This window comes from Biomphalaria glabrata, chromosome 12 (genome assembly GCF_947242115.1).
Source record: "Biomphalaria glabrata chromosome 12, xgBioGlab47.1, whole genome shotgun sequence".
In the NCBI taxonomy this organism is placed as follows: Eukaryota; Metazoa; Mollusca; class Gastropoda; family Planorbidae; genus Biomphalaria; species Biomphalaria glabrata.
In genome coordinates this window covers 10,665,080-10,676,300 of record NC_074722.1, presented here as the reverse complement: position 1 = coordinate 10,676,300, position 11,221 = coordinate 10,665,080, and the positions used below count along the sequence as shown (strand labels likewise).

The window sequence follows — 11,221 nt, the reverse complement described above, 5'->3', positions numbered from 1 at the left end:
ATGTAAATTATATTAGAATATAGACCATTTAATACAGATTTTCTTCTACCTATTTAGATAAATCTTTAGATAAATCGAATTCCGATTGGGGCTTATAAAATGCATAACACAGTTGACGCTTCGATCGTCCGACACTTTTATGCTTCAGCTGCACATGTGTGTTTTAACACACAAGCCTTACGCCCTCTAACGCACGCAAGCGGATGATCTGAACTTAACAGTCTTACTGTGATAACTATTAAGCAGTCTTCGATTCATGGCATCAGGCAAACGTTTCGTTTATAACATTATGAAATGTAGGGGGAAAATAGAAAAATTGATGAAATCCATTGAAGACCACACCAAGTGGAAAAAAAAAACAACACTTAAATCGAACGAGAATCCGCAAATTGAGAAAGATTTTGCATTTGTTTTAGATCAATAAATTAATTTTTTGTCTTTGTTTACTTTATACCAATTAAAGTCTAAGAGAATATCTTATTAATGTAGGCGTTCATTACACGCACACACACATACACACACACACACACACACACACACATATATACGGCTATATCCTATGAAACAATCTTATTGTCCGACACATTCCCGGTTTTGTAGCCGTATGACTATCTAGGTTGAGCTGTATATATTAAAGCATTGATATTCTTATTTTTATTGTCTAATCAAACATGTACATGCATACCTTTCCTTTATATGAAAAAGACAAAACCTAAAGGAAAGATAAATCTCTTCGTTTTCGTACGCAGAGTGGGACAAGGTTATGTCCCTTTACTATTGAACACTTTTAAAAAGCCAAACACGAGACCCTACCGACAACTGGCTGTCTTGCCCTACCCCTATTTTTTTCAAAGGACGATAACCAAGTTGTCACTATATTACCATGTGAATATGTCTCATGTTCACACCAGACGTCTGACAAAAAAGCAAGCGACAACAAGGGAGTAATCGTTGGTCTCATGACATTGTTTATCAAATGTGAACATTGCTGAGAGATGGATAGTGGAGAGTATAAATAAATGGTGAGTAATTAACCTAACTATGTGCTACTTTTTCCAATGATGACAGAAGCATAGCTGAACAGTTGTAGTGGGGTCTAAAATATAACAAACGTAATTTAGATTCGCAGTCCATTTGTTAGTAATGACAACTCTTCAAATTTATGATTACAAACATACTGTTACGGTTTCTCTATCTCTCTCCTATTCAACACTTCTGTAAACACTGTTCAACACAACAACACATCAACACACCAAGAACTTGACAACAAGAGTTCCAAAATAATCTGGTACTTTAATAATGAGTAAATAAAACAGCCAATATGACACAAGTGCCAACACAGTAAGCTACTACAAATGATACACTGTACATCACCGTACTGCTGTACTAAAGTCAATTGTCTCTTCCTGGACTCGTACGTTTCACTTAAGGACTCCACCAGGACCGACGTCATGGCCGACTAACTGTCCCGGTCTCTTCGCTGTCCTGTACTGTACTCCCTGCCTTACACGCTCTGTCTCTTGTCCTCCAAGGCTTCTCATCACATGACCATTACATGGGTCATATTTACGTGCAAAGTTCATACCAGTACTGTCCCTTGTCCATCGACATAGCAGGCTAAACTGTCTTACTGTTTCACATGTGTCAACTGATCGTACACAGTTAACCCTATCGCGCCGCCAATAGGATTACATGCATACATTAGACATACAGAATAATAATATAGGAAATTATGCCAAAGCAAAGAAACACAAAACAGGGATTTCGTATATGAATGTCTATTGTATTCTTCAATAAGGCTGCTCACTTTAGCAGCAGAATATCATTAGTTTTTCAGCCTTGAATCATGTACATGATATTTGTACAGATCCTGTATGGTGCCCCAAAGTTTTAACAGACTAAGAGATGAGTGAAGTAATGGGTATAGTTTATGTAAACATTTTTATATATCTAGTATAAAACAAATTAATCATAGCAATGATCCAATGACCTTATCTCCCAGATAAATAACTGTTTGGCGATGTATTTTTTTCCTCTAGTATTAATATAAGTTGTACTATGTGTACTTTCTATTTCAATATAAATTTAGTAAAAAAATAATAATTCGTGATTCGTTCCAAATAAATGGCATAATAATAATAAGATATATTTCTTTTTAGCGGCCCCCATAAGGAGAAAAGCCGCTATTAGGTTTGTGCAAAATGTCCGTCTGTCACACTCAGATCCCAAAAACTAGAAGAGAAAAGAAAAATTTTATTTCACCACGCGACGTGGCGTGCAAAGTTTAGGTGCAACGGCTATTTTTTGTTTTCTAAAAGCAAACCGTTTAATTTTAAAACTTAATTATGCAAGCGATTTTACCATAAAAATACACCAATTTTAAAACTATATTATGTTAACAAAGAAAGACAATTTGCGTGTGTATTTTCAGTATAACAAAGTCAAATATATGTACAGGAAATGTTCACAACAAATATAAAAATTAGTTAACAGTCTTTTTTTTTAGTCAACTAGCTGCTAAAATGAAAAGAAAACATTTATATTTGTTTATAAAGGCTAAGAATACACTTTGTATTACGCACTTTTTTAGCGGCCCCCGAAAGAGGAAAAGACGCTATTAGTTTTGTGAGGCCTGTCTGTCCGTCTGTCCGTCCGTCCCGTTTAGATCTCAGAAACTAGAAGAGAAAATGAAAATCGGACATTATGATATTTTAGATCATTTAAAGTTCTGATGCAACGTCTATTTTTTTTCTTTTCCGAAAGTGAACCATCTAATTTTAAAATTATATATGCAAGTAGATTTTTTAAAAAAAATACACCACTTTTCAATGAAAAACTTCAGGGGAGATAATTTTTTTAAAAGATCATGGACTTCTTCATTAATAATTCAATCTTCATTCATAGATTCGCGCATTAGTACAAAAAAATTGCATCTAAGGTCACAATGGTAATAGTGTCAATGGATTATTATAAAATATATTTTCCATTTATTAACTAACTCATTAAATAGAATACTGATTCAAATGTTGTTGTAAAAAAGAATTTTGATACTAACTTCTTTTTTAGTTATAAGTTTAAAAAATAACAAACTACTATAGTGCGCACTTTTGGCATATCCTCATTAAAGTGGCCTACACTTAACAGTCTAAATAAGACTAAATAGAACCCAGATATAGATATATTTATAATAAATGCATTAATAATTTGAACACAATTTTAATTCTTAAGGCAATACCTTATCTTCTGACAGCTTAGGGGTGCAGATTTATTTATTATGTAAACAATAGTATCTGATACAAACAGCATAGTACATAATTAATAATGGCATTACCCTGTAACAAAAGGCCTACTATTCATGATAATAACATTGGCCTAGGTCTAGTAATGGACCTCATTCACCAATCGTAAACAAACAACATTTAGCCACGTGATTCTTTATATCTTCTAAACAAATCATGTAATACATAAAGGCTGTCACGTGATACGTTTTTTTCCATTGTTTTATCAATATTATGACGTGGCTAAATGTTGTTTATTTACGATTGGTGAATGAGGTCCATCCATACGAGTTCTAGTCTAAATATAGTAGATTCTATATCAAGATTCTATATCTAGTTCTAGATCTAGATCTAGAATTAGATCTACACTTAGATCTAGATCTAGACTAAACTTAGATCTATTTCTAGATCTAGACTTAGATCTAGTTCGAGACCTAGACTTAGATCTTGAATGTAGATTTACCTCTAAAACTAGGTCTAGTTCTAGCTAGATCTATGTTTAGTTTGTATGACAAATGACAATGGAGATATTTAATTTTTGTTTGCGAGGGGAAAGTCTTATTGTTAAGTCATTTGTACACTACTGTAGGTAGCTTAGTAGTCTAGTTGAAGTAGGTCAAGAAATTTTGTTTTCATGTTGCCAATTTATCTAATTTTGTAAGAAGAATAAATCTTTTTTTAATTTCTCTTTATTACATTCTATTAATTTTGAATGTGTGGATAAGGTTAATAATTATTATTAAAAAAAAAAGTGTACGCTAAATGAATATAGGGAGATGCTGTGGCTGAGGGCTTAAAGCACTTGGAACGGAAGTCCCGTGTTAAAATCCTGGTGAAGACTCTAGGTGGACCACTTCCGGGGCCGATTTTGAGTTTGTGTTTCCACACAAACTGTCTTTGTGACCTTGTTTCAAATGGACTTTTTATGCAGCGACTTTCGTACAGTTGCGTGACGCCCCTATTAGAAAAAATGCTGATTTTTTGAGCGTTTTATCTGTTGGTTAGTCTGAGTGTTTGTGTTAACACAAACTCTCTTTGTAATTTTTTTTTTGTTTGTTTTTTTTTAATGTTAAGTATCTTTGTTTTCTAAAGGAGAGTATTAGTCATGAAAATAGTAGTAATACATGAGTTTATAGTTATTCTCCAGCTGCCTGGGCATTTAATGGCCTTGGGCTCGAATCTGCCCGTCGCCATCTACCGCCGTCCTGCGGGAGATTTGGGCTGGGATGTAATAATCTGAAGGAACATCCGAAACTTTTTAAACAAAACAGCACACAAAAATTACAGGGATAGATTCTTTTAAAGGAAAAAAGCATTTATTTTAGTCCAATAGGCAATAGCAACTGAGGCATGTTGTAAATAGCTGTCTTTCTCTGGCACTGCCCGAACTGGCGCTCGTTAAAGGAAGTCGAAACTCACTGTAGTCCGTTCAACAGTGTCAACTAATGATAAACTGTTAAACTGCCTCCCTTGCAGAAAGTATCTTCTAAGGCAGGGGTTCTCAACCTGTGGGTCGCGACCCCCTTGGGGGTCGATTGACGATTTGCCAGGGGTCGCCTAAGACCATCGAAAATATGGATTGTATTTGTTTACTCTTCTATTGCTGTATGTGAATGTCGGTGTGGGGGGGGGGGGGTCGCGTCAGAGTGGGGGGTTGTAAAAAGGGGTCGCAGAGAATTAAAGGTTCAAAGGCAATTTTATGGTCTCGAAGCCTTACCATTTGTGGCAGTTAGTGCTTGATAGACAATCTTTTTTTTTTTTTGGGTCAATCCTTGTTAAAACATCCTCAGTGGCGGGTTAGCCATTTGTAATCACCTGACGCTGCCTCGTTTTCAGCCCTTCTCCTACTTCCAGTTGGTTCACTATCTGCGATCCAGGATTTTACTTTCATGTTTGCCCTCCATATGGTTCTATCTATCCAGTACAATAGATCATAGTGTTAAATGTATCTCGTAAGCTTCTTGATTTCCATAGATACTTTGTACTTTTTTGTTCCATTTTTTGTTCAGGCACTATTATCGGACTTGTAATTAGAGTTGATAAGTCCCTAAGCGTTTTGAGAAATTAATGCAACCAACAGAAAGAAATTTTACTTTTTCTTCAAGATAATTGAAAGTATCAGTTTTTTAGGGGAAATTTCGGGAAAACGGTGACTCTAAGATATAGCTTGTGTTGCCAATAGTTAAACCCAGCAGTACTGACTATAACTATGCTCAATCATACGATTGTAATCATTTAGACTTGATAGGTTCTTTTAAAGACAGAAATTGTATCCCTTTTCTACACGGTCTAATAAGAAAGAGTTATTTTTCTTTTTGTTAATTAGATACTAGCCGGATATGACCCGCGGCCGGGGGCCTTAGTTTGTGTATTTTAATGACCTACTGGATTGATTTCAGATCTATGTCAAACATGGAGAATGTTTCCTTTCCATTTTTTTTTATTTGCTACGAAACTAAAAGTAGAGTATTCAAATGGGTTTACCCAATCTGCCAACATATTCATATGTATTATATATGTCTGTGAAAAACGGGTTTACCCGATTTGTTAAAAGGTTTCGTTATTTAATAGAAAAACATTTAGGTACTTTTGCCTTTTTTTAGGGTCCTCCGGTTGTGAGAGGGACATTAAACATACACTACGGTCTCCGCAATGATCTAAGGAACTTGTCACATTTATCAAAATTGGTCAAACGGTTTTGATTTTCTTTGGGACATACATATATTCATATATAGATACATATATACATGCATAAATGCATAAATTCATACATGCATACATACATACATACATACATACATACATACATACATACATACATACATACATACATACATACAAACACACACACACACACACACACACACGCCTTACTTTCTGCTCTATGTATTAGAGTTAGATTACAAAAGACCAAAAAGGAAGATGGCACATATAATGGCACATATAATTACTCATGATTTAATTAGAGCTGATAAATAAGATATGATAATAGCATTAGAATGTAGGCTTAGCTTACTTTAGTTGTAATTATATTCAATAGCCAATCAAAACATGAATTTCGTTATTCTTAGTGAATTCTAGATATCCGTAATGGGAAAAAAAATATATCCAGATCGCAAATGTGTTTGCGTTGTCACGTTGGACACTGCACTGAATGTTAATCTTTGGAATCGAAGACGTTGCCATTACCATAGAATTTTTCTGTATTGGTTTCGTGTGTGAAAACCCTCGTGGCTGTGTTGATTGTTACCCATTCAACTCAAAAGCAGATCCTGGCCTGTGTGTTCTAAGTGAAAAAGAAAAGGAAATGGTGAAATTGAAATTCAGACCGTCCGTGAAAGTGTCAATGCGTTTTGACGTCAGAACGATCGTGAAATACTTAAAGGGCGGAGTGGGGGGGGGGAGGGTATGATTCAGGGTGTATCTGGTGAAAAGGGAACCAGTGACTTAGACCCCACGGTGGCGCCCTCAGGTCAAACAAACCGTCACGTCCAACCACTAGCGGATCCACAAGTTATGAGTGGGGGGGGAGGGGTCGAATTTTTTCCAAACCCCATAACGCCCAGTAAACCCTAACCCTTTGTATAAACGCAGATGTATATGTGTGTCAACTAGAGCAGTGTTTCTCAAACTTCGGCAAAAACAAATACTCATTTTGGTGGCCCTTCCCTTGTCAGCTAGGGGGTCTGGGGATTCTTGCGTTATTCACTGCTAGAAACGCATTCTACTGACATCCACAGCCCATCATTCTTCCTATTTAAAAAGGAAGGTCATAGTTAGTAAAAAAAAAAAGGGTACATCGGGGCAATGGCCGATACTGAATAGTGAAAGACAATCCAGATTCAAGTAGTGTACGTTTATTTTTATTACCCGTATTTATCGTAATATTATCTTCATGTTAAACGAGACCTCTTGTAGTCGACTTTTTGGTCAGAATAAGACGTCATCAGAACGATGGTGAAACTCTCTTTAGCTATTCGACTGTTCTAACGCAAAAAAATGTCTCATTTTTTAGAACCCTTTGAGTAATGTTTTTACTTTAAACAATTCTTATGTAATTTATAGGCCCTAAAGTACATTTCATATACAAGAGATGTGATCCTTGAAAAGAATAGATTCTTCACAGATTTAGACTAAGCTTTGAGGGTCGCCGGCGAAAACAAAATGTCTTTGAAAAATAATATAAAAAAAAAAAAAACTGAAATAAAAGTTAATAATTTTGTTCAATGCGCCTGTTTGTAACTTGGTTTTGTTAAAGAACTATAAAATACAAAGCTCTGAAAAATATTCGAAAGACGGAGAAGAAATCAGGTGGACTAATTAGATTCTAATCTATTTTTTTTTTATTTTGAGATACGGGTATACAATTGTGAGTTATAGTCCCAAAGATATGTATACAATAGACAAAATCTCAGATCGAGTAAAGGTTGGGAAAAGGCGACTAGAAAAAAAATATTTGGTTTCAGATCTCATCTCTACTGTTACTCTTCAACTTAAAAATTTATGAATTCTAAATTGACCAAAGCATATTCTTGCAATAATTATTTGAAATTCATGCGCAATTGTTTAGACGTTGTGGTCATATTGAACTATTCTGTTTGAAAACGTCATGTTTTCGTCGGGGCCGATAGAGGGGAAACAATTATCATGTAAGAGACAGTAAGAGTTATCTCTCCTTTTTATAATTATTGCTAATGATTGCTTTTGGCATTAAACAATATGTGTTGGTGCGACTCGATATAAGAATGTAATTTATAGCATATATAACTTATATTGGTGACAGATCTTTTGCTAAAAAAAAAAAGTAATTTCATAACTATAATACAAAAGAAGAACTATTGGTCTGCTCTCTTTCATTTTAAATTTACTAATGATTTAATTTGAGATTAGAGTATGGTGTAGCATAATAAACAAAGGGGTTCAAATATCACTAAGTAGCCCCCCGGTTGGCCCCCATATGTGCCAATCAATAATGGTTTTGTAAAAGTAAAGCTCCCCTTTCAGACCTTGCGATCTATAGGGGAGATGATGTAAAGGTCATCTGTTTGTGTGGCCCACAGTTAATGACCGATCGCCCTTACTTTTATCCAACAAATGTCTGGTGCTCATTAGAACTCTGGAAAAATAGCTTTAGGCATTTTGAGAACCTGTGCAGAGATGAAGATCAGTCGAGTTTGTTATCTGTAGCAATGACACTATCCAAATCTCTTAGAGAATTGTTATCTTTTGTGTTGGTTTATTTTACCCCAAGATAAAAAATGTGTGTTAATGCAGTGTTTCTCAAATCTGTGGCGTAGGGGTCATGACATCCCCTCAAAAGGGACTTATGTTCTTAGAAAAGAAAGGGGGCGATGAAGCCAGTCCATTTATCTTTAAACTGCACAAATAGAAAATTATAATTTTCATTGTAGATATAAAACAAGTTTAAGTATTTACCAAGTAAAAATGGCGTTAACACAATATTTCTAAAATAAAAACATCTTAAGTGATAAATAATGAGGACTTTTTACAAATTATAACCGTTTTCGCGAGAGGCATCTGCAACAAGATCGACTCAAAACTTTAGAGAAGACTTGTCCGCTAACACCAGTCATCATGTTGACGACTTCTGTGTGAGTAGTCAGCGAGAAGAAGATTTACTCTATGCAACAGGAACGACATTTAATACTCATTTTGTTTTAAAAAGACAAACCTCCTTTCTGACTCATTGTATAGAGCAATTATTTTGCTCTTCACTATCAATGTTATATTTTTTTAAATAAATGGAACATTAACATTTATGTTACCCCCCCCCCCCCCCGCGAAAAAAAAACCCCTGGTTAAACGAATGTTTTAAATCTACTAGACTTTATAATATTCTAATGATAGACTTTTGGATCTAGACTTGGCAGACGATGCGCAAAATGTTCCTGATCTTTAATTTATGAAACTCTTGAATGAATAGGGCCAACATGCGGAAATACCCGCAGACGTAGAGTCTTTTCGAGATATAGATTTTCTAGTTCTCTTTAAAAAAAAAATGTAAACTATTTTCTTTTATATTGTTATAAACCTGGTGGTGACACAGGTGGTCGGAGGCTGTGTGTGTTTTTAGCCTACGCAAATCGCCCCAGTCCAGCGCTAGACGAGCGGTCAACCGTGACCAGTGACCGTACACGCCAGTTCGGCAAAGACCTGTGCTGTAAATATCACGCACGTAAGTCACGCGAATGTAATCAAGCGAGTGGTCAAGCAACGTTCCATGCGTTTCTAGAAGGCCAGTAGAGACCCTATAAAAGAGCCAGTGTGTTAAGACTTCAAGACTTCACTTCACGTTACCTCGCAATGTGACCAAGACGAGGCGAGAACCAGCACGATGTGTGAAGTCAGGCGGAGCAGAGACTAGGTTTTAGTAAAGACACTGTTAAAGTTGTTGCCAACTGTACAGTGTTTGTAATGCATTTGCAATTAAACTGTTACTGATACTTTGGAGCCCTGGGTTGTGAGGTTCTTTAAGTTCGTTGTGTCGTGTGCTGCAGTTTGCAGAGAGCCTGGATAGTAGAAGAGACGTTACAATACTTTGAAAAATTATAACAGTCAAACTAGAGTTTTCCCAGTGTGGCCAACAAGCTAGTAATTATTTTCCCAACGATATACATCAACTTTCAAATTTGTTAGAGCCGTTTTCAAGAATCGCATCCACCCTTCCTTTAACCACCCAGAAGGTTCCCCCACGAAAGTGTGACATGAGTACAGGTATTTTAACAATGATCTTACAAAGATCACGCCCATTATAATAGACGTGCTTTCGCTATATGTTCGCCTACATTGAATGCGTCTGTATAATAATATTAGCCAGTTCATCAACACCACACATCTTTAATAGATTTAATTTGACTTTGTTGTTTTGTATTTTTGTTACTACGATGAATAGTGCACTCTGCTTGCTAGAAAACAAATTAATGTCGGTCCATCCCAACCCTTTTTACTACAACCTTTGTTAACTACAACAGTTTTTCACACGTATTTTTTTTTAGTTTGCAATTATTTGGATGTGCGGCCGCACTGCAGTTCACGCAGGAAAAAAGACAAGCAAATGAAATCAAGAACTATGAACAATTTATGAACAAAGCTCTTACATTTGTTGTTGTGATACCATAAAATTCGTTTTTTTTTTTGTTTTGTTTTTTTTTTGCAATGTATTTTTTGAATAATAAAGGGGGAGGGGAACAGTTCACGCGATAATATGAAAAACTACTAAGGATTCATATGATGACAAGCTAAAATTGAATAGCGCAAATTCTGAGGTTTCCTAAAAAAAAAATTAAAAAAAAATAATTTCTTGTTGCTATACAGTACAGGGAGGTATTTGACTGTCATGAGTATCTTATGAAATAGTAATACCTGGTAGTTAATTAATTTTCCACCTCTGCTAATTTCCATGTTACTGTGCAGTTTTGTAAAATGTTTCGGATGTTCATTCCGAGTTGATAATCTACATCCTAGCCCAAATAGGGCAGGGTTTGAACCCAACGACCAGGCAACCATCAGTTCGCCATTACATGAAGGTGTCGGACAGTAATGAGTATGTTTCAAAATAGCAATATTATCTGAGTTAGTTGCTACTCTGACAAGGACCCGGTGGTGCAAAGTTTGATCCGAGAATGGGAAGATGTGCACAATTTATACCAGACAGACAGACAGACGGAGTCATTGATATAGAAAAAGTAAAAAGGTAAAGTTTCCCTTTCTAGACCACGGGGCATATGATGTTAAGGTCATCTGTTTCTTTGGCCAACGGCTAACGAGCAGCATTTCAAAATGTAGCCAGCACAATGACCAACTGTCTTTACGTTCGCCATTAGGCTTGGGTGAACTCAGGGGGGCCCTCAAAATCCCGAAATTCAAGATCTCAGTCTTCACCGAACCCAGGACCCCATGTTCAGAAGCCAAGCACTTAATTA

The 11,221-nt window shown here is 35.9% G+C and overlaps 1 protein-coding gene across 4 annotated transcripts in view; it reads left to right on the top strand.

Annotated features, from left to right (window-relative positions):
• The first annotated feature begins 767 nt into the window (after positions 1 to 767).
• LOC106057140 (beta-1,3-galactosyltransferase 2-like) overlaps positions 768 to 11,221 on the top strand; it is a 37,334-nt gene continuing 26,880 nt past the window's right edge. For 3 of the 4 annotated variants that reach the window (XM_013214228.2, XM_056006544.1, XM_056006543.1), the window contains exon 1: positions 768 to 1,022. The gene's annotated coding sequence lies outside the window, so the exon portion shown is untranslated. Of the gene's footprint in view, positions 1,023 to 6,970; positions 7,130 to 11,221 lie in introns of those variants that run through there. The other variant, XM_056006545.1, reaches the window with a different exon arrangement.